Here is a 24,922-nt window from a genome sequence, read left to right as displayed (position 1 = left end):
CTCATTTCATCGAACTTTCCTCTGAGACTTTCAAATTTGGCTCTCAACACATTCTTATCTCCTCCATAGATCTTTTGTAGGGCATCCCACATCTATTTGGAAGTACACTCTTTGATGTCATCAAACTCAAAATATCTTAGGGTAATTGCAATCTCCAACATTGCCTAATTGCATTCTTTCTTTTGTTTTAGTTCTTCTGCTATCATACCTCCAATTATTTCTACATACTCAATAGTTATAGTTGACAGTGAAAAATCTCCAAGTCCTCCTAGATGCAGCTTCATCAAACTTTGCCATGCAGGAAAGTTATCCTTGTTAGGCTTGGGTATCTCCTTTTTGTACATCTTGATCTTTAGCTTCTAGTACCTTCAAACTATTCCCTCACAAGCACCAATGCTCTATTACCAATTGTTGGAATATTTGGAATAACTGAGGGGGTGGGGGGGTGAATCAATTATCCAATGTCCAAATGTAAAAATAAAACTTTTCAGTTCTCACCAAACATATAAGTGCACACATTAATTAGATCATCCAATAACTCCATAACTTAGTAGGTTACTGTCCTAGGTCAAAATAACTTTGTAGTAATGTCCACCCCGTAAAGAGACAATGGAGCAGGTTTCTTAAGATCCCACTTTGTTGAATTCACATTTGGTTGAATATTTTTCAAGAATTGGAAGAGACATTAAATACACTTTGAGGAGGTGTAGACTCTTAGAGGGAAGATTTATTATCTACAAACATTTCATTCCTAATTTTTATTGTAAGGAATGGATTGTTTACATAATCTTGATGAGGAATCTACCATACTAGAAGGATATGTGGAATTTTAGATGAAAGCCATCTTATGAACATCACCGGAGAAGGTATTATGTACACTTGTAGGAGATGTGAGATTTTAGATCAAAGGCATCTTATGAACATCACTAGAGGAGGTATTATGCACACTCAGAGGAGATGTGGAACTTAAGAGAAAATGTATCTCATTGTTTATAGAGGTTGGAAATATTCTAGGTTTTCTCATGTTGCATAGATAGTTTCAAGTTCCTTAGTCAAGTGATCCACTAATGCAATTTGTTTAGTCTTGTCTAGGTTGGGTTCAAAACCATTTGAATATTCCACTCTTGTTTGTATTAATCTAATAAGTGTAAATGTTGGAGATTATTATATTTATAATTCACTTTTAGGCTAAATTAAGATAAATAAAATAAGAAATTTGTTTCTTGTAGGAGCTTATTCATGAGATTGTAAGGATGTGATAGTCAAGTTTTTAGATGATGTATCTTAGAAATTAATAAAGTATTTGACTTTGTTTCTTCACTTCACTTGCAATTACAATGCTATATTTTATTGTAGATTTGAACTAGTTTCATTTTCATTAAACAAATTTCACCTTTGTTAAATAAGGTGTATATCAGACAAAAGCCTACAACATAAAGGTAAATTGTGAGCTTCTTATCTTGGAGGTCTTGGATTCAAGCATACTCAAGTTTAATATATAATAATAATAAATAAATAATAATAATGATTGCCAATAGTGGCATGTTGTGATGGTTCAGTTGTTGAGTTGTTATCCTTGCCATCAAGGCTCAAATCTAATGGGGATGAGGTCCCCCATTTGTGGCCTCACTAGTTCATAGCTCTAGGTCAAAGCGTTTACCCCTCTTTAAAAAAATAAATTAAAAAATGATCAATACAGTATTAATAATTGGCTTTGCTTTGCCAATTTGATTAATTTAATATGCTACTATATAAAATCTTGGTAGAATCTTGTTTTAGTTTTTATCTTTATTATCCCAGATGATTCCATCTCTTTGTAAAAAAGTCACAAATAAATTAGATTCCTTTTATCTTTAGAAATTGTTTTCCTAACTGCAAATTATACATATCCATTACTAAGCCAACATAAGAATTGAGAGCACAGATATATAAAATCTCCTTCTATTAATATCCTTTAAGGTTAGTATCTACATAATAAGAGATTTCTTGAAAATGCTCCTTAACTAATTCTTTAAAGACGCTCATCCTCCTCATTCCTTTTGGAGATAAGAATATAGTCTTCAGCTTCTTCTAGATCAAAATACTCTTGGCTAGACATTAGCACAAATACAATTTTTTGCCTATTGGATTTGCAAAGATTTGGTGTAGTGAACTCCAAATTGCTCAAATTTGAGTAGTCTACATTTGGCTCTGCATAATAGCCATATGCTTGGAGATATGTAAAGAGCCATTTGTATTGGAAACTTACATTTGGAACAATTATTATCTTTTCATTGATGTCAAATCTATGGATGAGACATATTACTACCTAATCTAAATGTCATACCTCTTTGATTGATGAAGAGGATTTGAGAAGTTACTCATAACTATAACACCTAGAGGAAATGTTGAAGTTATGAAAAGGAATTTACAATGGACATTTGATTTGATAGATTTTGATAAAGAAAAGTAATTGTTTATGTCAATAAAGATAAGCTAAGCTGAGCAAAAGAGTAAAAAACTAAGGAATGTCGAGTAATACTAGTATCAACTCAGCTATAGTTATTGCCAAGAAAATCTAGTGTTGACCGAGCATTAGCATCGACTGAGCAATTCAGTTGATGCTGAGCCCAAAAACTTTACAATGACTAAGTATTTCAATGTTGATCAAGTATCAAAATTTAGAGATTGCTAAGTAACAGTAATAGAACAAATTCAAAGAAATCATAAGATCAAGTCGGCTTAGTTGATTTCTTGGGAGATGTAAAAGTGTTGAAGATAAGATTGATAAGTTGGATCATTAAATTCAAGGAGGTGGTTAGGTAAAGACCTAACAGACATATTCTAGACAATTTTCTTGAGGATGTTCAAGAAGAATGACAGATACATTGAATCGAGTTAAATTTGATTGTAAACCTTACAATCTATGGTGGATGTACAAAATGGTAAAGCAAAAATTGTCTATTTAAAGAGATACAAAACCAAACATTTTGGGGTCGTGTCTAGAGTCAAGCCTAGTCGAGCCCAACTAGTGTGTATGAGAGAGTTTGTATGTAGAGAGAGACATACAGAGCAAGGTTGATTAGAAACACACAAGAGTGTGAAAGTGAAGCTAAAGGAGAAATCTTGCATATATGATGTTGTTATTGATAAGAAAATTAGAGAAGAAGGCTTAAGAATTAATGAGAAGAGTGGACTGATTGCTTGAAAGGTGTCCAAGCAGATAAAGATCAGAGATAATAGTGAAAGGCTTATTAGTGAACTAGCATATGGACCAAACAAGGATCTAAACCTAAAAAAGTGAGTTGTAATCACATAGATCAAACCTACTATTTTCTTTCTTATCATTGTAAACAGTTTGTATTGAAATCCTTTTAATAGAGGTTGACCAAACAATCATTTGAATACTTAACAGTCTATGTAAATCCTTTAACTGGGTGACATTCAAAATGGAATGATCAAAGTCCTTTTATAAGGCCACTCCTAATAGGGTGATTAAATCCTCTAACTAGGTCACATTTAATAGTGTGTATTGTGACCTTTAACAAGGTTGGCTCCTAATAGAGGTCACTTTGAAAGAGTGAAAAAGAGTGACATGTTGCTGGTGGTTTTTCCCAAATTAGGTTTCCACGTAAAATCCTAGTGTCAAAGTGTGATGAATTTTTACATTTGGTAATATTTTCATAATGAAATGCAAGTTATGTTTATGCCAATCTTACAATAGAGACCGAACACCAATAGGATAAGCATAATAGTGAAGTGTTTAATGTTTAATTGTTCAATACTCTTGATATCATATGTGATATCAAAACCTTTTGAGTAATTGGTGAATATCATTGATATTTTGGGAGGCCAATATGTTGGAATTTTTTAGAATAATTGAGAGGGGGGTGAATCAGTTATCCAAGGTCTAGATTTACTATTAAAACTTTTCATAGCTTAGTGAACCCATAAAACATTTATCATCATGCATGCATCCATAAGATTATGCAATCACTTAAAACTTGTAGGTTATTGTCAAATCAATTTATAGAAATGTAAACATGAAAACATAACAAATTTAATAACACACTTAAAACAATTATTTACGTGGAAACCCAATTTGGGAAAAACCACTAGTAACATGCTACTCTTTCTCACTCTTATGAAGTGATGCCCTGTGAAAGGCCAACCCTGTTAAAGGTTACAATGCACACTATTAAATGTGACCTGGTTAAATGATTTTAATCACTCTATTAGGAGTGAGCCTTGTTAGAGAACTTTAGACCATTCACTTTGAATGTCACCCGATTAAAGGATTTACAATGATTGTTAGGTTAACCTTAATCCAAGTATTTAGCCTAGACTAATACAATTATTAGAAAGTAACAATAAGGCTTGATTTGATAACAACTTACAACTTCATTTGTAGATTACATATCTTTGTTTCAGTCCTCCATTCTGCCTGGCTTTCATACACTTTAGCTTTGATAGCTTGTTCACCCTTCAAGCATCTATACCCTTAAGCCTTCTTGCTTAACTTGCCAATGCAGACTCTTCACTTAGGTCACTGAATGAAGCAATACCCTTGACTCCTTGTCATCCCCAGGTTCTCACACATGATAACCTTTTCTTCTGACCAGTCATCTTTATAAATAGAGAATTAAGATATTTTTTCGTTCATCTCTATCATCCAATTTAGGGTTAGGACAGATTAGGTAGGATTCAATGAATCGGCCTCTTATTTAATTTAATTTCATTCCCTTCTAGAAAATTCTCCTTCAATCCTCTTTGAATTTTCCTCAAAAAGGTTTACCATGGATTTTGTGTCACCAGCTCATCAATTTTATCTTCCACATGGTTCACACAATCTAAGAAAATAAACTTGTTGGCTCAAATCCATCAAATTTATGATCTTTCTAATAATGCTAATACTCGACATTAACTAGCTTCTGATGCTCAATATATACTGCGTTGCTTGGCATCCATAGTAAAATCACTCAGCATGAATTGAAGTTTACTGGTGCTCGGCATCAACTATTTTACTCGGCTTACACTAAAATTGACTTTGCTTGGCTCCAACTGATTTTTTGCTTGGCTTGCACTAACTTTTCTCGACACCTACTATCCACTCGGTCAAGCTTGATAGGCAAACTTTGTTTAACTTGTTCTTCTAAACTCTCTTAGTGTAACCAACCTTTGCAACCTTAAGTAGATTATCAATACACTATGATATTACTATCTTTGTTGATTCTTATACTCCTTTTCATATCACAACTCAACCTTTCCTCTAGGTGCTATTGTTATATCATTTTGATTAAATTTGCTTCATCAATCAAACAAGTGATAGTACTTAAATCATATAAGCAATTGTCTTACCAAAAAATAGTAGGTTTGACATCAGTGACAATGACATTTATCATACTTATATCAATCTATTTTCAACAATATCCCTCTTTGGCATTGATGGCAAACCAAGCTGATCAACCAAACTGACTAGGTTTAAACAACAAGACCAACTAAATACCAAAAATAAAATAATTCCTTGTATTGAAATCTCTCCCTCTATCAACAACTTTCATCTTCTGATTAGGTTACAAAATTTTGTTCTATTCTGATCAAAAAACAATCAACTCATCCTTATGGCTTCCTCTAAATTACTTCTTATATCCCCCTCTACATTATCTTCCTCTTACTAGGTAGATGTAATCAATAGATACACTTTCTCTCTCAGTAGTCAGAATTTCTCCCTCATACTGGGTGTTAGTATTTCTCCCTCTTTGTTCAGTTCCTTTATGTGATGTTAATAATGTCTATCTCCCTCATAGGATTCTCCTCTATCTTCAATATCTCTCAAGTTTCTATTCAGTTTCCTTGTATATCTCCCTCTTTGACAACAATGCCAAAGACTTGTCATTTTAATATGCAGATATGAACATCTTTAGTTTCTCCCTCTGTCACCTTGCTTGTGACTGATTTAAAAATCCAGCTCTTTGATTACCTTAGGAAACTCCTAAAGTAAGATCAACTACATCAATGTGTAACATATGTCAATTAACTTGTTTGATGCAGGGCACTCCTCTTATTTCTTAGATAGCCTTTGATAGGGGTATCGCCCCTAGTTTACCTCTTAGATACTCATGAGCATCCTTAGGTAATTCTTTTGTGAAGATATCAAAAATTTTCTCTTTTGTGTTAACATATTCTATCTTCACCTCTTTATCTTGAACTAATTCTCTCAAGTAATGATACTTGATTCCAATGTGCTTTGTCTTTGTGTACATCGCAAAATCTTTGATATATGTATAACACTTGTATTATCACTGGTTTAGCGATTTCCTCCTTCATATCTTTGAGTATATATTTGATCTATACAATGTTTTTACAATTTATTGCAGCAACAACATATTCAACTTCAACAGTAGATTGAGAAGTGCAATTCTATTTCTTGCTAGTCCATGTAACCAGCCTCTTGCCTAAGAAAAATTCTCCTCCACTGGTGCTCTTTTTGTCATCAATATTTCTAGCCTAATCGACATCAGTATAGGCTCTTAATTCAAATTTCTCATTTTTCTTGTAGTATAGACCATATTCCTCTGTTCCTTTCAGATATCTCATTATTCTTTTTAGAACCATCAAATGATTCTCCCTAGGATTAGCAGAGAATCTTGCAACTATCCCTAAAGATAATGCAATATCAAGTCTGCTATGTACTACATATTGTAATTTCTTAATCATTGACCTTATAATGTTTGATTCACCTCAGCTGAATCATCATTCTTTGACAATCTATGTCCTATCACCATAGGTGTACTTACTGGCTTAGAATATTCCAATCCAAAAGTTTTCAATATCTCCTTAACATACTTTGAGTGAGTGATGTATATACCATATTTCATCTGGTGTACTTAGAAACCCACAAGGAACTTGATCTCTCCAAACATAGACATCTCAAATTCTTACTTCATTTGATTTACAAAAGTCTTACATAAAGTATCTTGACCTCCAAATATGATATCATCAACAAAAATTTCAGATAACAAAATACCTTTTCCTTTTTCTATCTTCAAATATAGATTGTTGTTATAATTAGTCCTTTCAAATCCAATATTCACAAGATAATTATGAAGTCTCTCATACCATGCCCTTGGTGCTTGCTTCAAACCATATAAAACTTTGTGTAATGTACATACCATGTTTTTATTGTTAACATCAACAAATCCTTCTGGTTGTTCTATATAAACTTCTTCCTCTAATATACCATTCATAAATGCAGACTTTGTTGGAGTTTACAAGTAGGAAGATTACTTTGAGAGGGGGGGGGGGGAGTGTTTGAATAAGAAGTAACACACTTTAACCACAAAAACTTTTAGCTGAAATTAATTACATCTATGTAAACATATCAAAGAAAGATAAAGTAAAGACATGCATGAAAACACATAACACTAGATTTTGGTCACCCAGAAACCCTCCAGAATGAGAAGGTAAAATTGGGGTGGGGATGACACCCACAACTTATCACTACAACAATATGTAACTGATTAGTGTTACAATGTTTTGACCATCATTGATGATTTGCCCTGTGAAAGGCCTACCTTGTTAAAGGCTTTACACCTTGTTAAAAGTGACTTGTCTAAAGGTACAAACACTCACTTGGAATGTTACCCTATTAAAGGATTTAACACCTTGTTAAAGGTTCTACAAAATAGCTATTAAGCCAACCTATCTTCATAGGATTTTCATTCTCCTAATACAATGGTTAGAATGTATATAGTAGAATGTATTGATCTGATAACTTACAATCTTCAATTGCTGATTCCAGATCCTTGTTCTACTCACTCTATTTTGATCCTTCTTGATCTAATAAATCTCTGTGCGAAGTGCTGATACTCTATTCTGATCAACTAAATTTTGCAATGTTGTTCCTCCTCTAAGTCTTTACACCCTTTTGAACTTAGTTAGCATTCTCTCATGCAAATCTCTTTCTTCATCACTTCTGAATTATGGGGTCTTGATCTCCTTATAAAGATTCAATGACTTAGGGTTAGGTATGAATCTATGATCGAAATTCATCCATCTTTTCTGCTCAATTCTTTACATTTTTCTTATTGGCTGCATGCAGATTACATAAGGAATGTAATAGATTTGATCTTATCTTATGGAGCTCAAAATTTGTCTCTTAGCTGGCATGCATCATGATCTGCACCTGAGTTTGTGAAGGCACAAACTCACATGTTAAAATAGTGTCACTCGACACTCACTACTTCCTGATGCTCAGCACATACTGTTTACTGGTGCTCATCACATACTGTATTTTTGTCTCGCTTGGCACCTATACTTTACTTGACATCAATACTAGCTCAACATCAATTGTGACTAAGCAAATATAGTTTACTCGACACCTATAGTCACTTGGCACTGTCTATCTGCTCGACATCTGAATAGCTTGGCACCCATTGGATTTCTAACTCAGCACATACTGTAGCTTAGTACTTGTATTATACTTGGCATCAACTTAGAAATTTGTTAAGTGTGTTGACACTTAATTGTCAAAACTAATCTGAGACCAACCATCTCCCCCTTTGACATGAGTGTCAAAAATACTTAACTATACATTGTGAATCTAATCTCTATGAATTTAACACAAACTTTGTTCGACATATTTACAAAGTTTCAAAACTATTCAAAATTGTTAGAAATAATAAAATTGAAATAAACTAAAAATAAAGAATTATAAATTAATCCAAGAGAGTTTGTGATGAAAATAATTACCATACTTTAAAGAGCTTTCCAAGATCAACACAAAAATGGAGGCACAGATTTTGAAAGGGGAAAGCAAAGAAAACCCCTTGTGAATTATATAAATGAGGCAAAGCCTAAGAATGAAGAGAGAGAGAGAAGGAGATAATGAGGAGCCATAGGGCTCATTACATAAACTACATCGTGATTGTGTGTTTAGAATGAGAGAGAAGCATCTCTTATAAAGAGATGAGAAGAGGAGTTATTTGTAACTCCCAAGTGAATGATTGCCACATTCATAAGTGTGTGCATAACAAGTGTCATAATCCTCATAAGGAGGAATAAACTATTTTTCTTAATAAAGGAATTACAAAAAAGACTTGTCCTCACATGTGGACTAGAGGACAAACAACATAAGGGATACCTTGGTTTATCCCATTTAATAAATACAACCAAGGAAAGATTATAAATTCTAACACCCCCTTTTAATCTTTACTTGGGGAAATTACATCAAAGGGTATTAAACCCAAATTTTTACAATGAAAATAGCAGCAAATTGATCTTTGAGAATGTCTTCTATTATGCAAAAGGTCTCTTGTGAGTGTAGGTAGATCTTCATAGAGCCAAGAGAGAAGTGGATAGGTCATTAAAGTACAACAAATAATACTGTCTTCTATGTGCCTGGATGGATTACCTGAAAAACATAGACACAAGAAACAAGACAACTATCCACAAGAAGTATTTCATCTTATATTCAAATTAGAAATCCTTTTGAACAAGGATGATAAAACTCGCATAGAGAAACAATGAAGAAAATAAAACATGTTACCATAAAGCAACGGAGATAACCTGATATATATGCTCAAAATATTATCAATAAGCACAAAAAAGTTTGACCAGTGTTCTCATGAAAAGTATATTATACTAATGTATTAATGACCATAGACAAGGCCAACTAATGATACTTGCATCAACATTGCATCAATCATGTGGATATAGACAGTCCACTTAATGAATCATCTCATTGCAAGTTAATGGGGGCGTCCCTCCATAACATGTATGACTCATGATCTAAGAAATAATGTATGTAGATCATTATCACATTAATATGTGAAAGTAAAGTAAAAGGAGAAACATACTGATCAAAGTAGGATTATCATGATTTTTGTTAGGATACTCAAAGGAATGGATTATGAGGATTTAACAACATATTGCCTTCAAATTGGATCAAATTATTTGAATTTGGAAGGAAAAACTCCAATAATAACATCCTCTTCATTGAGGAACAAAATGAAATAACATGGAGGGAAACTCCATAAATATCAACCTTTTAAAATAGAGCATATAGAATCAAATGGAGGGAAACTCCATATAAATATCAATCTTTCAAAGTGGAACCAATAAAACCAAATGGAGGGAAACTCCATAAAAATATTATCCTATCAAAGTGGAATAGATAGGATCAAATGGAGGGAAACTCCATATAAAATGAGTGCACACTAATATAGGATGGAGGGATACTCCATGGGCTAGATAAGGAAACTATGTATCAGTTATACTAAGGGGACCTACGTAGTTAACCTTGAAAAATTGGCTCCCTATGCAACTCAAAAAACAAAAAATCATATAAATCATATAAATCATGTAGATCAATAGTATAAAACCATAAAGTGCCAACATGGGCATAGAATGATGCTATAAAAGCATAAAAATGCACAACCTAGGTGCAAATCAATAGATCATAGTAAAATTGAAGGCAATAGTGTATGATAACTCATAATCCCAAAGAAACATTAAGAGCAATGAGAAAGATAAGTGTATGGCTATCGGGTAGAAAACTCCATTAAAGGTGAACATGGGTATGTAAATTATTTGAAGGATTGAAAGAATTAAAGATATTTATTTTATACAAGAACATACGCATCAGAATCATAATAACTTGTATATTTATCTTGGTATATATGTGTGCACCCATATATACTTGAATAAATATACCTAAAAAATTATCATAGTATGAAATCACACAATTAAAATTATTAAATCATAGCTTGATGCTAGAAAAATGATTACCCCCTTTGTTTTATAAAAATAATCACCTTTATGTTGAATACCTTGGTTCAAAATATAATCTCGAAGTAATAAGAACATAAAGTCATGGGGCTAGAAAAGATCTTCCCATTTTCCTCATACATATGCCTCCAAGATTGGAAGTGATTCAAAAAGTAAAACATTAAGAAAGATATAACTATGTGCATACAAAAGATGGCATAAAAACTAAAAAAAAATGTCCCATTTCTATATAGAAAGAGATGTGTAGAACCATAGTATAATTGATAGTGAGACACACTAATCAATACTCATGAAAGACAAAGAATCAATGAAAATTGTAGCTATAAATCATCCCCTTGAAAAAGTATAAGTTACAATGAAATTAATATACCCTATTTAACATTTGGTGCAAAATCTAGCAAATAAGTTAGATTTGTAGCATCCTTTAGCAAGTTTTTCAAACAAACAATAAATGCAATATGTGTTATGCATATATGAGAGTTTGAACTATTTAATTTCAATTTGTAAAATTAATATAGGCATGCTTATATAATATATAAACTAATAAGATATAACCTTCTATTGAAATGAAGTACTCTACCAAAAAAATAAAATTGTTTCCTACAAAATGAATGTCTTTTCATATCATTTAATTTAATCTATAGAACTAATGATTAAAAATAGAGAAAAGGATAATTTTTTTAAAAAAAACTTAGATAAAAGGTTTTAATAGGAAAAAGCTTACAAGACAACGATTAATTATAAGCTTCTTAATTAGAATAATTGAAATAATGAATCACAATAGAAATAAAAGAGACAAAAATTGATACTCAAATTTTATATAAAACATTACATTACACTTATTTTTAAATAAAATAAATGTACATTTTAAAAATACGGATTATAACAACAGACAAGAATAATAATTATGAAATGACAAGTTTTGTAAAATGAATATGAAATCTCTTCGCAAAATCTTAATGATGTAATCAAAATTTAAAATTAATATAAAATTAAAATCTTAACTGTTTCTAGTAGAGAATAAAAATGATGATTTTTTTAAGGCAGATGATTTATTATAATAAAAAGGTTATGATGAAGAGACAATAAATAGTACTAAAAATGGCATGGAGTTGGTAAAACAAAGTCTAGCCACAACTTCTTACTCAGGCATCATTTAAATGTGGAGGCGTTATCTGCCAAGTGTTAGAAATAAGAGCATTACTTCAGCTGCACAACTTTGCGAACTTACAAAGAGAGCTAAAGTACCGAGATGGGCACTGGATTCCTCCTCCCTGTGGAGTTCTGAAAATTAACACTGATGGTTCTTCCCGTGGGAATCCTGGTCCGGCTGGTATTGGCGGAGTGGCTCGTTGTAGTTCTGGGGATGTTAAATTTTTCTTCTCAGTTCATAAGGGTGATTATACTAACAATCTCATGGAAGCTCAGACTATTTTATATGCTGTGGAACAATGTTGCTTGCGGGGATGGAGTAAGATTATTTGTGAGTCTGATTCCCAGGTGGTGGTGAACATGCTTTCTTCGCAAGAGCTTGAGGATGTTAGTTGGCAGCTGGCCACTGTTGTTAAGCAGATTCTTTTCTTCTCTTCCTCTTTTCAGTTCATTAGGTTCATGTATATTCCTCGTGAATGGAATAGAACTGCTGATTGTTTAGCCAAATGGGCTTCTAGTCATGATCCGGGTTGGAATATTAGGGATAGGGGGCAACTGTCCTTTGAGATGGTGCAAGAATTTGATGATCTTGTTGCTCAGGATCGAGCTCCTTGTTGAGCTCTCCTTGTTGTATTCTTTTCTGTCTTAATAAATTTTTACCCCTCTTTTTGCTAAAAATAACTCTTGCAGAGATACTAGCGTTGAGTGTCACTTGTTTGCATAATTAAACCTCAAGAAAAGAAATGGTCTGAAGTCTAATAACATTTTAATAATAAAATATGTAGAGATAACCTCCTTGTAAATTGGCAAGATTGAATCAAGCAAAAACAGGAGATTGAAGGTCTTTGACACACCCTTTGCAGGCTTCCACAGAAACAAAGCACTAAAGTTTTTAGAACAAAATTTGCAATACCATAGAGGAATTTATCATTACATCAACAACATTAATATATCTGGATATATTGTAATCATGTTAAGAATAGACATAACAATTTGACACCTAAAACAAATTACTAGCAAAAAAATGTCCGTTAATAAAATGAACAAGACAGATAATGTTCAACAAAAAATTTCACAATGCAGCAACAGCAGGAAAACACTTTGAATACTTAAATCAGAAATCTTAAATATAAATAGAAGTTAAAGTTAATAATAATCAGCGATCTTATAAAATAACTATGCTGATAATCAATCCCTGAAAATTGCGAGCAAGGGAAGAAAATAAGGCTTTCTAGCCAGTAGTTAATCAAGAGGCACATGTCTTCCCAAAATACAGCCACTCTCAAAGGGTCGCATACTCTCAAAGAAAGGATGAGTTATAAATGAAGAAGGCCTGATTGAAGAAATGGATGATTCAAGCATCACCAACTCAGCATTCCATTATATCTGCAAACACAAATCATTAGGAAATATGGTAGCAAGTTTGCAATGGTAGGATCTGTTGTAGCTTCAGAAATTATTAGCAGAAGATGAAGACAAGGCAACTAAAGGCATGAGTATGAATGGTGATATTAGCCATAGCAAGGAAAGGAGGCAGTGATGAATGCAATAGTGAGAAAGCCATAGGTTAAGAGAAACCACAGGTTAGGAGATACTAGGCAAGAAGTAAAATGGAGGCTTGAGCAGCAGGGTAGAGAAAAGGTACGACTAAGGAGAGATGATAGGAACCTCATGCAGAAAGGAGAAGAAATAACAAGGTAATAGAAAATGTAAAAAACAACATTTTTAGCATTCATGAATCTTTTCAGTAGAAAATGTAAAATTCTCACAGATGAATCAAAAAAAATTTCAAAACACATATATTAAGGACCTTTGACATTACTAAGAACAGCCGTAATGTGATAAAAAAAATCTCAAACATTGCACAAAAGCAACCTAGACCCTAATGAAAACTATATTCAAAAGGATCTTCCCAAATTTTATTTTTGGTAGTGCTGAATTATTGAGACCTTTCCTCCTTATTGCTAACTGAAACAAACCATACCACATATATTCCTTTGAAAAGGATCAATAAATGTGTTTCCACTGCTTTCTCAACACTGATACTTCTTCACATGTTACAGATTCTATAGTTTGTTTGCAAAGCCGATTTACTCAGTAATTACTTCAAGAGACGTGTGTCAACTTAAGAATATTTTACTGGGTCAAATAGCTAGAACACCCACTTTTTGAAGAAAAACTTAATCCAACACCACCAAAGTGCATTCACACATACAACTTCATAGTACTGATTCAGGACTTGTGCAGAGATAACTAAATACTACAGCCAAAAAAAATGAAGATCCTAGTAAACAAATTGGCAATGACAAATCAAAGCCCTTAAAAAATGACAGTTTTTTTCAGAAATAAGGAAAGCTTCATAACCTTGACAGCTTACTATTCTGGACCAATGCAAATTGCTCTATCAAGCTAGTTCTAGATCAGGTCATTGCATTTAATTCTAACTAGATGGAAAAGATTTGTATTTATGGAACATACTATCCAAAAGTACAAGCAATAGCACAATCTATTCAAAGTCACTTTCCAAATCAAAGTGCCAAGCACTAAAAAAAACAAAAAGAAACAAGAAAGCAATAATTGACTAGCATCACATGACTCACTCAATGAATAATGCAGAGCAATAAACCAAAAATAACAAGGAAAACAAGGGAGAGAAAAAAAAAAAAACAAAAACAATGAAGAAAAGAAGAATACAATTAAATAGATGAGGGAGAACTAGACACAGAAGGAAACTTCTAAAAAAATCAATTGATTTGAAAATAAAAGGAAAGTTCTAAACAGAGGAAAAGTAAGAGCAATAAGGAAACTTTCCAGGCCTTCAAAAAAATGGGATTAGATATCATTTTAAAAAAGGACAAAAATATAATATTTTAAAAAATAAAAATAAATTTTTTAATCATAAGTAAAAAAATAGTAGAATCTCAGAGAATTTCTAAAAAGAATATATATAGAAAGAAAAAAAATATGTATATTTTTAAAAAGTTATAGATAAGAGAATTTTTATTTCTTTAAATGATTATGAATGACTATAATGTAAGATATAAATATCAAAAATTATTATTATTATTTAAGTGTTCCCTGCAATAAAATGTTAGAGAATCATAACATAGTTTTTATTAATTAAAAAAAATATTAAATTCAAATTGATAAATGCTACTAAGAGCAAAAAAAAAAAAAATTAATTTTCAAATAGAGTTACCTAGGTTGAAATAAGGTGAGCTCCAATCCATCATCACAAAACTCAAAACAAGGATTAGTTTGCAGCTCTGATACCATGTTAGAAATAATAAAATTGAAATAAACTAAAAATAAAGAATTATAAATTAATCCAAAAGAGGTTGTGATGAAAATAATTACCATACTTTAAAGAGCTTTCCAAGATCAACACAAAAATGGAGGCATAGATTTTGAAAGGGGAAAGCAAAGAAAACCCCTTGTGAATTATGTGAATGAGGCAAAGCTTAAGAATGACTTGAGAGAGAGAGAGAAGGAGATAATGAGGAGCCATAGGGCTCATTACATAAATTACATCGTGATTGTATGTTTAGAATGAGAGAGAAGCATTTCTTATAAAGAGATGAGAAGAGGAGTTATTTGTAACTCCCAAGTGAATGATTGTCACATTCATAAGTGTGTGCATAACAAGTGTCATAATCCTTTTAAGGAGGAATAAACTATTTTCCTTTATAAAGGAATTACAAAAAAGACTTGTCCTCACATGTGGACTAGAGGACAAACAACATAAGGGATACCTTGGTTTATCCCATTTAATAAATACAACCAATGAAAGATTATAAATTCTAGCAAATTTTTTGTAAAGAACTTGTACCTTCAAAATTTGAAACTCTCCCTGAGCTGATGTGCCTCACTGTATCCAAAAACTTATACTTTATGCTTGATCTATCTCATGCTAATACTCTTTATCTTTACCTTGTCTGCTGTGCCTTAACCGCCCTATTTTGTCTGCTCTATTTTTACCTGACTATCCAATTTATTCAATCTCCCCCTTTTATTATGTCTCCCCCTTTTGGTTATCAAAGGGTATCTCCCTAGATTTATTCTCCCCCAAAAAGAATGTGAAAAATAAAATATATTATCTCCCCCTTTGTTTATTATCCCCCTTTTTGACACTTATGTCAAAGGGTTCCTATGGTGTAATAAAATATTTTGCTAAGAATGTTTTATTTACCTCCATAATAATTTTGAAAGCAGCATCCCAATTATCTAGAGCAATCTCCAATGCTTTGAGCTGGATAGCTGTCTCTGCTGCAAGGTTTACTAGGCCTTCTAATGTTGAAGATTGGGGTCTTTCTTCAAAACATTTTCAGTATAGGCTAGTTCCCTGTGAAGTACCTCCATATGAGGGGTTATTGCCGATTGAATCTAAATTAAGTTCCCTTGATGTTTGCCTCATCTATTGTTAGTACAACTAACTCACTTTGTGTGTGAAGCGTTGTTGCAAAATGCTTCTCACTCTGAGCTGGATCTTTTGGTAATTGCATACTTGATATCTTCAAGTTCCTCTCCAAGCTCAGTATTCTTTGGCTAGTCTCTTGTGTGAATAGTGATGAATCACACAGTTTTGAGTACAATGAGAAAATGTTCTCAAGTACTGCTTTTACCTTTTCAATTTTCTTAGCCAATTCAACTTGTGTTAGTGCTATCTCACCTTATATCTTTTCATTCACCTTCATTTGAAATTTTCTTTCAGACCATTCTAAGAATTTAACATTAGTATCAAGGTCTTCACTCTATACCTGGTCCACTATGTTGGACATTTACTCCATGATGGGCTTTGATTCATTAGGTACCTGCAAGTTGAATGCATCTAAAAAGATGTCTTTAATCTCAATTAAAGCTTGCTTTTGTTTATACTCACTTCTGAGTATTTCTTGTTGTTTCTTCCTTTCAAGTGCTTGTTGCACTTCATTTATCTGATCAATGCTCATTGTCTTATAGTCAAAACTTGGTATGACTATGTCTTCATCAAGTGTAGGGTCTCCATAGTGAAGTACCCTTGCTACCTTGGTGGAGCTCGAGCCTGGTGTTGATATTTGCAGTGGTACTACCTTAGTGCTCGGCTGCTGTTGTGTTGTTGTGGGAGTCCCTATTGTAGGCAAATTTATTAAGGTCTAAATTGCCTCTTGCTCCTTTTCTTTTGGGCTTTTCTCCTTATTCTCTTTAGTTTTGCCTTGATCAATTATGGTGATCAGAGGAGGTGCACCTTGACTTTGTGCTATGGTGACAGAGGTGTCCTGTTGTCTTGTTTTCTCTTTTGCTTGCTTGCTCCTTGGCAACTGAAGTATTTGGATTTATGGAATCAACCTTAGCAATTGTGTCTGATACTACTTGCTCTTGAGATTGTCCACTTGTAGCTATTGGGGGATGTGAAGGTGGTTCTTATGGAGTCACCGTCTCCTTGGTAATCTTAGCTACAACCTTTTGGAGTTCCTCTACACTCACCAAAATAGGATTTGCACATAATTGTGCTTGCAGTGAGGTCTGGTGAAGGATCTTTTTGAGATCCTCTATAATTAGTGGGTTAATATTCTGACCAAAAGTGTTTGGAACATCTTGGACCACCACTGGATCTGCATGTGTGGATGTTACACGTAGAGGGCTAGGGGGTGGCATTTGTGTGTCTTGCACACTTAGATCCTGTTGTTGCTGATCAACTATTGCCATGTTATCCTTTTGTATTTCCTTCTCCATAGTAACCTCATCCTTTTCCTTCTCTATTTCTCCTTCTTCCTCCTTGTCATCCTCCTCTTCATCATTGTCATTTCTTCCCTCAAAGGGATCTTCCTTCCCTTCTTTAACTATTTGAAGCCCATAGATGACCTTCCACATAAGTGTGAACTTCTTCACTACATCTTCAATGTTATTTTGAAGAATGCTGATGGCTTTGTATTTGGGTGCAAAATTGCTCCCATGCTTCTTATTAGCCTAAGTGATTTGTCCCTTTGTCAATTCAGGCATTACACATGCTAGAGTTGACTCCCTTATTTCTTTCTCCATGTTTATGCAATAGTGCCATTTGTTTTCAACAGTGGAGTACAACTCTTTTGACATTGTGTTGTCAAGTTCAAGAGAGGTGTTCTTGAACTTAGCCATCATGGTATAGATGGATTCTTCTACCATGTTTTGTTGTTCCCTTGACAACTTATTAAATTCAATGCTTTTTAGGCCTGACAAATCTGCATTGTCTCTTACATTATCACAAATATTTTCCAAGTCAGATTTTGATGTATGGCTTACCACTCTAAATTGACTGTTGTCATCAGATTCTATCTTCTCATCATCAGATTTAGGAGGTGCCACATACTTCCTCCTTAGCTTCTTCTTCTCTGCTGGTTCTTCTTGATCCGTGGCTTTCTTCTTCACCTATTCCTTAGCCACTTTAGTTGTGGCTCTTGTGTCTACTCTTGTTGTTGGCTTAGCAGGGCTTAGCTTAGCCTTCTTCTTTCCTTTTCCTTGTGTAGCAGGTGGCTTTTGTGCTTTTCTTTTCTTTTCCTTAGCCTTAGGAGCTTCCTCTTCATATTTCTTCTCGACTTTCTCTACTTCCTCAACATCTTCTCCCATGCCTTGTGTAAGTGCTAGAGGTCCTTGCCCCTCTTCTTCTTCTTCTTCTTCATCCTTGTCTTTTTCTCCCTTTGCTACCCCTTCTCCAAATTTGGCCTTCAATTTCTTAACCAGTCTGTCCTTTTTCTTGATTGTGGAAGCAGTCTTTAGTTCCATCTCAACCTTGGATTTCACCACATCATAGGCTATAAATGGCTTAGCATTTTTATCAATTTCCTCTGCTAATAATGCTATTATGGCTATAGATGCTTCACCTATATTAATTTCATATCCAAGAGGTCTGAGCCATCTAACTCTTGGTATGGCAGCTCGGATATATGTGTAATCTATGTCAACAAGGAAACATATATCATTTACATGCTGCTCTACAAGGGATACTAGTATCCTCAATCTTTGCTTCATGGATTTCTTAAAATCCTCAAAATAACTGGTCATTATTGTCTCAAAATTGGCTCCCATTTCTTCTATATACTCATTTACTTGGACAGCCACTGACCTGTTAGTCTTCCAACTCACCTTTCCAAAAGAAGGAAATTCATTTTGTACATAAAAGAATAAGCAAATAAAAATAGAAGCTAGGTCATATGTATGATCCTTTTTCACAATCTTATATCCTACATCCACTACTATGCAGGGCACATTGTTAAGTCAACTAGACTGATAAAATTTGTGTGAAATGACCCTAACAACAAAGTCAACAAGAGGGTCTCTAATGGTACCAATAGTCATTCCCCTTTTATTCCATTTTGCACCTTTGTTTTTCTCAATTGACTCCTTAGAATCACTTCTAAGTGTCTTCAGCCATTCTAGGGTTGGATACCCTGTCACCATGTGAATGATCCTCTTTGAAATCTTTACTGACCCATCTTCTAACCATAGACTGCCATCATGAATTTTGCTCAAGACAATCCTAATCCACTCAGTTTTAAATATAGTGGGGAAATCTAGTGCACGAGTTAAGCCCTTCGTTTCAACAATTTTGTATTCATCCTTCAAAACCCTATTTTCACATAATCTATCATAACCTTTATGATTTCCATGTCTCCTATGGCTCCTACCTTGCAGTTATAACATCTCCTAACATCTTGAACCATGACTACCTTAGGAGGAATGATAGATAGGACACCGACTGGATTGTTCTTATATGCAACTTTTGGGATAGGTCTAAAATCAGGTTGTTTGACCTTGTTTGACACCAACTGAACTTCATAGGGCTCTTTCTCTTGGGTTTTCCTATAAGTCAAGGCCATTTGTGCAAACTAGGGTTTCAACACATCAAAATTTGAAAACTCCATAGCTCGACACAAGTTAAATAACTTAAATCGATGATAGGGTGCCAAATCTGTATTGAAATCTGCACGAAATGCTTGAATCTCTACTTTGAAGTCATTCTTTTCTCTTCTTCATTCTTTCTCTTTGATCGCGATAATGAAAAATGCTTCAAAATGCGATCATATACCCTAATTTCATAGCATTTAATGCTTAATGCATTTACAACTATCCACTTGGCTTCCAAAGCAATTCTACATTGCTTGGTTTCCATTAAAGTTCCTTTCACTCAACTTCTACTACCAACTCGACTCAAACTATCTTTGGCAATCAACTTGACATAAGAAGTAATTTTACTCAGCATCCAAAGATAACTCAACAACACTGTCTAAACCTTAACTTTGCATCTTTATTCATGCTGATCTATCCTTTGCAGTGCTCATATATTTTGGGAACTGATGTATGATGAGGCATTAAATATCAATCCCATACACCTTCTTTTACTTAGTTAGATGAAGTGTGACCACTTGACCTTTTGGGTGAAGTGATCCCTCCATTGGATGTGCTGCCTCCATCTCTTTTTTTCCATGTCCTATTCATCTCTCCTCTGATGTGTTCAACATCAACTTTTGCTTTTCCTTTGTTGAACTCAGAGTTGGGTGCCTTTGACTTGGTTGGGTAAAACTTGCTGATGTGTCCTATCTTTAGACAAATGAAGCATGTGGTTTGACTCAAAAACCTATTGTAATTGCCATTGAAGTGTGTTCTAATGTAATTTTCAAGAATGTGTCCATATTCTTGACAGTAGTGACAGCTCTTGCCTAGTGTTGTAGTCCCAATTGTAGTGATATCCATGGCTTTTGGTCTTTGTTGGTTGATTTGGTGTCCACATAGGATTTGATCTACATTCAAAAGCTCTATGAACATACTTTTGCAATTGTAGTAGTGACCTTCAAATTTTGGTGTCCTTATAATTTTGGTCCTGCAATCTTGTGCCTAGTGTCCTTGCTTATTGCATTTGTGACAATGACCCTTGTTCTTAGGTTTGTCTTGTTGATTGGCATTCTTACTCTTGCATACATTAGAGGCATGTCCCTTTTTACCATAGAAATGATAAGTTGGTTTAGTGTTCTTACCTTTGTCACTTCTTTCTTCTGCAGTCTTTGATGACTCTCCTTCTTTAGTGCTGGTGTAACCTAGTCCTAAAGTGTCATTGCTGGATCTTGGTGATTTTAGCAGCTGTTCAAAGTGCTTAATTACTTCACTAGATTTTTTGAAGCTCTCTGCAATCTCCTTTTCTCTTCTCAAGTCATTCTCCAGCTGTTCATTTTGCATTTTCAGTGTGGAGATCTCAATGTCCTTGACATTTAGCTCATGATGTGCATTCATCATTTGGCTTAGGGTGTCTAGCTGCATGTTGGAAACTCTTGCAAGCTCTATTGACTTCTCTTCCAATTTGTTGGCAGGTTTCTCTTGTCATCTTCAATCATAGCCTTATCTTCAATGGCTCTGTTCTTCTATTCAATCACTTCACAAAGCATCATGGCTTGTGATTCTTGTTCAATTTTGAGAGATCTAATCTCTTCTTCTTGAACTCTATTCTTCTCCATCAAATCTACTATTGCTGCATCAAACTCCTTGGTATCTCCATTGGCAAACACTTTTGAGGTGTCTATCTCCTTGTACTATGTGTCATTTTTAGCTATGGCAATCTCTCTTCTTCTCTTTAGGGATTTTCTCAACTCTTCCCTAGCTTCTTCAAGAGAATGCACAATGAGATGTATCTCAATCTCTTGGTTCTCTATGATCTTCCCAAGTTTGTAGACTTCCATCTCTAGATCTTTTTCTCCAAGCTATGAGGCTTCTCCTTGTGAAAACTTAGCTCTGATACCAATTGTTGGAGTTTACAAGTAGGAAGATTACTTTTGAGGGAGGGGGGTGAATCAGAAGTAACACACTTTAACCACAAAAACTTATAGCTGAAATTAATTACATGCATGTAAACATATCAAAGAAACATAAAGTAAAGACATGCATGAAAACACATAACACTAGATTTTGGTCACCCAGAAACCCTCCAGAATGAGAAGGTAAAACTGGGGTGGGGATGACACCCACAACTTATCACTGTAGCAATATGTAACCGATTAGTGTTACAATGTTTTGACCATCATTGATGATCTACCCTGTGAAAGGCCTGCCCTGTTAAAGGCTTTACACCCTATTAAAAGTGACCTGTCTAAAGGATTTACAAACACTCACTTGGAATGTTACCTTGTTAAAGGATTTAACACATTGTTAAAGGTTCTACAAAATAGCTACTAAGCCAACCTATCTTCATAGGATTTTCATTCTCCTAATACAATGGTTAGAATGTATATAGTAGAATGTATTGATCTAATAACTTACAATCTTCAATTGCTAATTCCAGATCCTTGTTTTGCTCACTCTATTATGATCCTTTCTGATATGATAAATCTTTGTGCGAAGTGCTGATACTCTGTTCTGATAAACTAAATTCTACAATGCTATTCCTCTTCTAAGTCTTTACACCCTTTTGAACTTAGTTAGCATTCTCTCATGCAAATCTCTTTCTTCATCGTTTCTAAATTATGGGGTCTCGATCTTCTTATAAAGATTCAATGAATTAGGGTTAGGTTTGAATCTACGATTGAAATTCATCCATCTTTCCCACTCAATTCTTTACATTTTTCTTATTGGCTACATGCATATTACATAGGGAATGTAATAGATTTGATCTTATCTTCTGGAGCTCAAAATCTATCTCTTAGCTGACATACATCATGATCTACAACTGAGTTTGTGAAGGCACAAACTCACATGTTAAAACAGTGTCACTTGGCACTCATTATTTTTTGATGCTTGACACATACTATTTACTGGTGCTCGGCCCATACTATATTTTTGTCTTTCTCGACACCTATACTTTACTTAGCATCAATACTAGCTCAACACCAATTGTGACTCAACACATATAGTTTACTCGGCACTGTCTATCTGCTTGGCATCTAAATAGCTCGACACCTATTGGATTTCTGACTTTGCACATACTATAGCTCGATACTTGTATTATACTCAGCATCAACTTAGAGATTTGTTAAGTGTGTTGACACTCAATTGTTAAAACCAATCTGAGACCAACAGACTTAACATCCATTTGATAAACTTTGAAACCTTTGTATGCAAAATAAATAAGCAGAGTTCTTACTCCCAATCTAGCAACAGGGGCAAATGTTTCTCCATAGTCAATTCCTTCTTCTTGTGCATATCCTTACAGACTAATCTTTCCTTGTTTCTTGTGACTTCACCATTTTCATCTAACTTGTTTCTATATACCCACTTGTTACCAATCATATTTTTGTCTTCTGGTCTAGGAACTAGAGTCCATGTTTTGTATTTCTCAATTTATTCAATCTCTTCTTTCATGGTTTTACTCTAGTCCACATCTTCTAAGGAATCTTTCCCTATTTTGGGTTCTCCATTCTCAATAAAAATGTATCATTTCTCAACTTGTTCCTTGTCATTGGTCTAGCATCTTTATCTCCAATTATTTGTGCACTAGGATGATGTCTCTTGACATATTTAGACAATCTTGGTTCGAATCTGGTTTCTTTATTTGGTTTTTCAACTTCTAAATCACTATGTACATCTCTGTTAGGTATTTCAGCATCTCTTTTGTGTATACTAATCTCAAAATGTGCCTCAACTTCATTCGATAACTTGACACCTGAATGTAGCTCAATTCCTGAATGCAACTCGACATTCATAGTATGTGACTCGACAGTCACTGAAACTTGCTATTGGCCTGTGACTTGATTTGCAACATCTTCTTCAACATGCATACCTTCATAAAAATATAAAAATGATTTGTATTCGTCTGGTTCCTTTATAGGTTCAGCCTCATATACTTCTGTATATTCATCAAATTTCACATTTGCACTTTCCACAACTTTGTTAGTGTTAGTATTTAAACACTTGTAAGCTTTAATTCTTATGGAATATCCTAGAAATATCCTTCTTCACTTTTTGCATCAAGTTTACCATTATTAAAATCTTTGAGAACATAACATTTGCTTCCAAATACCTTAAAATATTTTACATTGGGTGAGTATCCATACCATAGTTCAAAAGGTGTTGAATGAGTACCTTTCTTGACTTGTACACGATTCAAGGTATAGACAGCTGTACTTATAACTTCTCTCCAATATTTTAAAGCAAGATTTTTCTCCATCATGAGTGTCCTAGCATAGTCCATTACAAACCTATTCCTCCTTTCAACAATACCATTTTTTGGAGGGGTTCTAGGAGCATATGTCTATCTTTTGATTTCTTTGTCATTACAAAACATCTCAAACTCATTTGATGTAAATTCTCCCCCTCTGTCAGATCTCAAACATTTTAGACTTTTACCTATTTCCTTTTCAACTCTTGCTATGTACCACTTAGATATTTGAAAAGCATCAAATTTATGTCTCAGAAACATAACTATCAAAATGCTAGAATAATCATCAACAAGAAACATAATGTACTTATCTCCTTTGTAGCTTTGCACTTCAATTGGTCCACTCAAGTCAGTATGAACAATCTCTAGTATTCCTTTAGAGGTATGAGTTTTACTTTTAAAACTTGACTTTGTCATCTTGCCCAACTGACATTTTTTATACATTATATTGTTAGGCTTCTTCAACTTAGGCAAACCTCTAACTTTTCTCATGTTACCAATACTAATCAAGTTATCAAAATTAACATGACATAACCTCTTGTGCCATAGCCACACATCATCAAATTCTACAACTAAACAAGTAGCATCCTTTATATCAAGATAGAATAGATTACTTCTAGTTTGATCACCTTTTCTAATCAATTTTCCATCAGTATCAAATATCTTAGCAATCTTGTTTTCAAACTCAACCTTACATCCTCAATTATTTAGTTGTGACACACTCAATAGATTATAGTTAAGTCCTTCAACATAGTAAGCATTGTCACATAAAATATTTTCGTGAGTTTGATAGAACCGTTTACTTTTATCAAACACAGTGCATCATTACCAAATCTTACACTATTTTCATCATAATAATTATTAAGTTTCAGGATTTGTACCCTACTGAACTGGTAATGTTTAGTAACC

This window comes from Cupressus sempervirens, chromosome 5 (assembly GCF_028749045.1).
Source record: "Cupressus sempervirens isolate cs-2001-9-10 chromosome 5, ASM2874904v1, whole genome shotgun sequence".
Taxonomy (NCBI): domain Eukaryota; kingdom Viridiplantae; phylum Streptophyta; class Pinopsida; order Cupressales; family Cupressaceae; genus Cupressus; species Cupressus sempervirens.
This window is presented reverse-complemented; position numbering follows the sequence as displayed.